This window comes from Xiphophorus hellerii, chromosome 2 (assembly GCF_003331165.1).
Source record: "Xiphophorus hellerii strain 12219 chromosome 2, Xiphophorus_hellerii-4.1, whole genome shotgun sequence".
Lineage (NCBI taxonomy): Eukaryota > Metazoa > Chordata > Actinopteri > Cyprinodontiformes > Poeciliidae > Xiphophorus > Xiphophorus hellerii.
In genome coordinates this window covers 8656244-8662422 of record NC_045673.1, presented here as the reverse complement: position 1 = coordinate 8662422, position 6179 = coordinate 8656244, and the positions used below count along the sequence as shown (strand labels likewise).

Here is a 6179-nt window from a genome sequence, read left to right as displayed (position 1 = left end):
ACAGTCCGCCGGTTTTTTCCTCGATCATATTTCTATTTGGAATCTGTGAATCAGGTAATAACAAAAATAGAAGGTCCCAGAATTATTAAAAAAAATTGCCAACACATACTTAACTATCAACCTACACAGAGATGCGAAAATGGCAACAAAATAAAAATTAGTGACACAAAACCATTTAAAAGTTTAAATCATGAAATTTTACATTACATAAATTCATAATTCACTTAATATTTTCACTAACTCCTTTCCAATGCGTTGATTTTCCTCCATGACAAAAACCAACTGGATCACCTAATGATAAAGTGCAGCTGAGTGTTATGACTCAAAACAAAGTATAAAAATCAACATATATTTTTGATACAATACAACAGAGCCGAGGTCATCAGAACACCAGCTCAAGTTGTCCTCCACCAAACCTCACAGCCCCTCTCTCTGGTCATTTTTGCATTGCATGTTTACAGCTGCTTGTTTTAAAGTTAGTGGAGTGCTGTCAAAGGTTGTGAGCAGTTATCTGACTTGCCGTAGATAATTTTGACTTATTTTGAACGTAAGATTTTTCAGGATGTGGACTAGAAGTCAATGAGATCTTGATGAAAGTGGACTGCCATCTTGAAACAACTACAATTTTGAAAATGCCACAGCATTTTGAACCCATTGAAATGTTTGCTTTCTGCCTTCACAACTAGCATATAATTGAACCTGTCCTGTAATTTTTCAAAAGCTTTTGGGCTGCAAGGGCCTGCAGATGAGAGAGTTAATTACAACTTATGCTGGAGTTTTTGTCTACCACTGTTGTTGTGCAGTCAGCATGCTTAGATTACTTCTTTTTTTTTTTTTTCTGAGTTTAAGGCAGTTCTGAGTTTGAGTTTGATGCTGATATTGGAAGTCCCTTAATCTTTCAGACAAGAAACAACTTACATATAAACATCAACTTTAGTTCATGTAAATATTCAATCCTGGCTAAAAAAAAAAAAAAAAAAGGAAAACTAGAGCAGACATCAAGAAAATAGTTTGATGGAGACCTGAACTTTGAATTAATTTATTTTAATTAGCAAGCTCAGACAAATTTTCACTTCAACGTAGCACAAGCTTCAGTTTCCAAATAAACAAGAAGTGTACCCAGCTGGTCTTAAAATTCTCATTTGATGCAGAACTGAAGAGCTCAAAGCAACCTTTCCTGGTGTACAGCCTAATACTGCCCCCGTGTGGTGAGCATGAAGACATACAATTTGGTAGAAAGAGTACATAGTTCAGATGGACTCCATCTTATTGTATCATCTCTGATGTTGCAACTATGTGGCGTTTTACGATGATATATGTTGTTTGTCTTTCTCACACTATTGCGGTGTGACAAATTAAATCTTATTACTTTAAAATATTTACCATTCATTTCTAAAAAAAGAGGTAAATACTGGTAGGAAAATCCAATATGTCCCATTTTGAATTGAAAGACTAGATATGTCATTAAAACCTCAAATTTAATTTGAATAATATTTTTGAAAAATCAAGTGGACTGCAGCGTTAAATAGACAACAGTCTGTTCTCCATTATATCAGCATACAGTAGTTATAGATTTTATCATTATTACATCTACTGCAACATAGAACCATAAACTATTTTCTCATGTTAATCAAATTTGACTTTAAGCAGCAGTGAGAATATTGTATGTGCTTCTTTCTGCCCTTAACTTACAGTGGTCAGGGACTATTTTAGCTTTCTTCTCATCAATTATGATGACTGCATTAATATCTTCATGATGTAACATAAATAATTTGCAGCAAAAGCCCACATTCAATGTCACTGAAATAAGACTTTTAATTATTAAGAAGACTCGAAACTTGAGACAAGTCGATTTTATTCCTTCACCAGAAGATGTATTCAAAGCAATGGCATTGCATGGGACACTCTGATCTCAGGGTAACTCAGCATGAGCTGCAGATCAAAAACAAAACAGCAACTGTTCTGTGTGTGATACTTTCCATGCAAGAACGGGCAGGTTGAGAAGAAGACAGTAACTGATGCAGTTGCAAATCAGTCCAAGGAAAACGGTCTGTAAATTAATTGTTAAAAATCTGGATAAGCAAAGTAATCCTGAAGTAAAGTGATGTTACATAAGCAACACATTGGCATTTTTTGAATTATAAAAACCTTGATGCTGATGAAATGTGATGTAAAACTGTTTTGTATTGAGTTAAAGAATGCAATACAGAACAGGTGTCCTCAGAATACCTGATAGCTGTCACATGGGTTTGTCAAATAAGGCTTTGTTTCTGCCACACAAGCACAGTATTCTTAAATTCTTTTTAACACATAGAGACATGCACACAACTTTGAAAAGAGGAAGTATTTATGAATGTGTCTTGTTTTTTTTGTTTGTTTGTTTGTTCTTTTTTTATAAAAGATGAAAAAAGCACCTTAGGTTCCACCGAGATTTGAACTCGGATCGCTGGATTCAGAGTCCAGAGTGCTAACCATTACACCATGGAACCACGTGACCGACGGGAAATACTTCAACGTATTGAATCCAGTTCACATATTCGGTAATGTTCTTATACAGCAGATATTAAACCAGGGAAAGTAACGTAATTTTTCTACCAGAAACATAGGGATAAAGTTTTTAAATAATTAAAAGCCTCCGAAAGTAAGTAACAGTGCTCCTCCAGCATGCTGCCTTCTTCAGCGGCGAGACTCCGTCGTCGATTGCAAACAAATGTGATTTTATCTTCAGCGTATTTACGTGTGGTTTGATGTGAATGAATATGGTGAATATGAGAGTGTGGTAGAAAAGGACGGCATGTTGTTATTACTTTTACGCCCTACTTTAATCCTTCTAAGATCACCTACTGCCACCTGGTGGCCAATCGGTGGAATTGCAGTATCTACGATAGTGGGAAGGACTTCCATGTTTGAGGTTATTGTTGTGTAATTCCTCTGAAGTTATATAGGAAAGGAACATATATTCCTTGTCAGTAAATAAAAAAAAATACTGTATGTATTAAGACTAGTGTATAATACGTTTTCTATCAAATAATTTAGTTCTTTGATCACTAAACTCTTGAGTTAAATTTAATTAGATAAGCCTTTTAACTACTGTTCTCTGCTTAATTTGCTGAAGGACTTATTTCTATGCTGAGTTATGTCTGTCAAGGTACATTTCCATCTGAAATTGGGTTCAGCTGCATACAGAGTTGGTGAAAATCATAAGCCTGACTGAGATGAATACTGATTATACACTTAGAGTAGCGAAGCATAGATTCAGCTCTGGTCTGTTGGATGCTCACAGTTCCTGTCGCAGGACGTGACAACAATAAAGATCTGCAGCTGAGCTCTGCTATGGATTTAGTCACTGCAAAGTGCAGCCAAAGGATGCATATTTAGATGAAACTGACCCTGCTGGCAGGATTTTCTTTGGGGATATCTATACAGACAGACATTTGTTACTAAAATATGCATGATGAAAGTCAAACATTTTATACCAGTCACTGATTTTTTTTATTTCAGAATAATATAAAATATCATTCAATCTAGCTTTGTGACCATTTTTCTTAATGAGCCTAGTATTGACTCACATCTGAATGCTTCAAATTAGACTACCAACACTTTTGCTTTTAAAGAAATGCTCATCTAAGGTAAAGTCATTTTATTTTACATTTCATGGCTGCTACTTACAGCCCTTGACCAAATGGAGGAACTTTCCCACATATAATGTTTGCTTACCTTATGTATTCTGAACAATGACATGCTGCACCATACGCTACTTATTTAAGGTTGTTTTACCAAACGTCATAATCTCCCAAACAAGTTGTTTTTATTCTACTCTGTGGGGTAACCTTCCAGAGCCTTTAACCTTGTCATACTTTTATCACAGCTAAATAGGTTGTGCAAAACTATTTACGCTCCTTGAAATTTTTCAGATTAAGTTTTGTTACAACCACAAACTTGAACAGATTTTACTTATTTATAATTAATATTACAGGATCAGTGCAATAAAGTGCATACCAAAATAGCAAATGGTGAGTCAGCTTATGGAATTTAAGCTTAGTATAAATACCACTGCTCTGTAAAGACTTCAAAACTTTTTCAAGCCAGTTTGTTCACAAAGTTGGACAGTTATTCACCTAACCTCACAGAATTAATCAGAGAGGCAGTCAGGAGGCACATGCAGACGCTGCATAGACCCACAGCTTAGATGTGACAGTCTGGTGAATTGACAACTTTTAGTTGTGCACTACTCAAAGTGGGAAGAAGAAAGACGAGAAGTACCATTTTCAGTTTACCAGAATGTAGAAAGGAAGAAAATGAATGTCATCCCAAACCAAAAATCCCTCCAGTTAAGCATGGTGATGGCAGCATCAAGCTTTTCCTCAGAAGGGTCAAAGAAAATGGTCAATCTGTATATGTGTAAATTTGGTGCAGACATTTCAAAGAGCAGCAGCCAAAAATGGTTCTAGGATATTTTCACAGGTATGCTCAGTACAAATGCATGTCACACTTTAGAGATTTTTAGTTCTTTAATAACTTTGAAAACCATGTGTTCTTTCTTCCAATAAACAATTATGCACTATTTTCATTGGTCTGTCTCATAAAGTCCCAAGAAAATACATTATAATGCAGCAAAATGAAATTAACAAATAGAAAAAGTTCAAGATGTATGAATGCTTTTGCTAGACAGTGTCAATATATTCATTTTTACTCCATGTCTACTTAGGAATAGTTAAATACTGAAGTTCCACAGCTTGTCATATACAATCAACAAACATCTTTCAAACTGTTTTTTTTTATTATTATTACAAATTATTGTTTGTCTTGACAGTAAGTTGCAACGGATGGATTATAGCAGACCAATAAGATAATTTGGTGAGTTTTTCTCAATTTCAATATTACACTCTGGGTTCAATTTCAGCGACACCTGGGGATACATTTTCCTATTTAAAAATCCACTGATGTTTGAGTCCCATCTCTTACATCAGGCAGGCATCAGAGAAATATCTTCAGGCCCTAAATAAAGAAGAATGGATGTAAATGAAAGTGTTTGACTTGAAGCTCTGCTTATTCACTACAAGCCCTACTATAGAAGTGGCAGCAAAGAGAAACATCCCTAAAGTTGTTTAAGAAATGACATTTTAGTAAAATATGTGATTGAAAAGAAAGAATATGTAAAGCACATCAAAGAAATAGCTTGAAAAATGTCCAATAAACTCCCAATGCAATCTGCAACTATTTAGTGCAACTGTGCTGCACTACATAAAGATTTTTTTTCTGCTTTAATGATAATGCAAATGTGTTTAAAACAAACACAAAAAACAGACACAGATTGATAGATCGTCAGTGGAGATGTCAAACAAACATTAAGTCCTTATAGAGGATAAATAAAACAGATTTTATGTAACAACACATCTGGTGAAATTCTGCATTGAAAAATAACCCAGAGAGTTCTAGACTGGCTCAGAAAATCCAACAGATTGCCTTTCTTTTCCCTTTTTTTTTCCCGTCATGGTGACTCAGCTGAAAGACAGTGCCAGTTCAGTTTCATTAGTTATGAAATGGATGTGATACATTTAATTCTCAGACAATTAACTGTTTTTAACCATTTTTTCACAGCTTTCAGCCTGAATTGAGTTTTAGGGGAGACTGTTGTTGCCTCTGACTTTTTGAAGCAACCTAAAGGCATGGTGTCTATTTCTATATTGTAACAACATTCAACAAACTAAAAAATGAATATTTTCCCTGAATTTTATATAGTGGATAAGGACAAAACTTTCATTTATAATCTTTTTTTTCCCCTGTTGTTGGCTCCCTTCACAGGTTTTTCTGGTCACGTTCATCGGTTGTTGACGATGGCATCTCTATCATTTGTGTCACTCAGGAAATCTTCTTACAGGTGAGGAACCACAGAACAGCACTCAACAATCTCTATGAAGTTCCAGCAATGATGGAAAACAAATTGAATAACCTATTTTAATGTAAAACTTTTACATTAAAATAGGTTAAAATTATATAGGCAAAAATTAAAACATTAGGCCGTTCATTGATTCTAAAGTCTTGAAATATAGGAAAGCCTCAGGTGAACAATAACACGTGACTGGTGAAGTATTTCAAATATCAGGTTTAAATGGTCAAATATTTTAAACTGTTGAGGCAGAGACAGCTCTTTAGTCTGTTGTCATTTTATGGTTAAA

General features: G+C 34.8%; 1 non-coding gene across 1 annotated transcript; it reads right to left on the bottom strand.

The window, feature by feature from the left end:
• Positions 1–2417: 2417 nt before the first annotated feature.
• On the bottom strand, positions 2418–2489 carry trnaq-cug (transfer RNA glutamine (anticodon CUG)). Its single transcript has one exon. It is a non-coding gene; the product is annotated as a tRNA-Gln (tRNA).
• Between the last annotated feature and the right edge of the window lie 3690 nt (positions 2490–6179).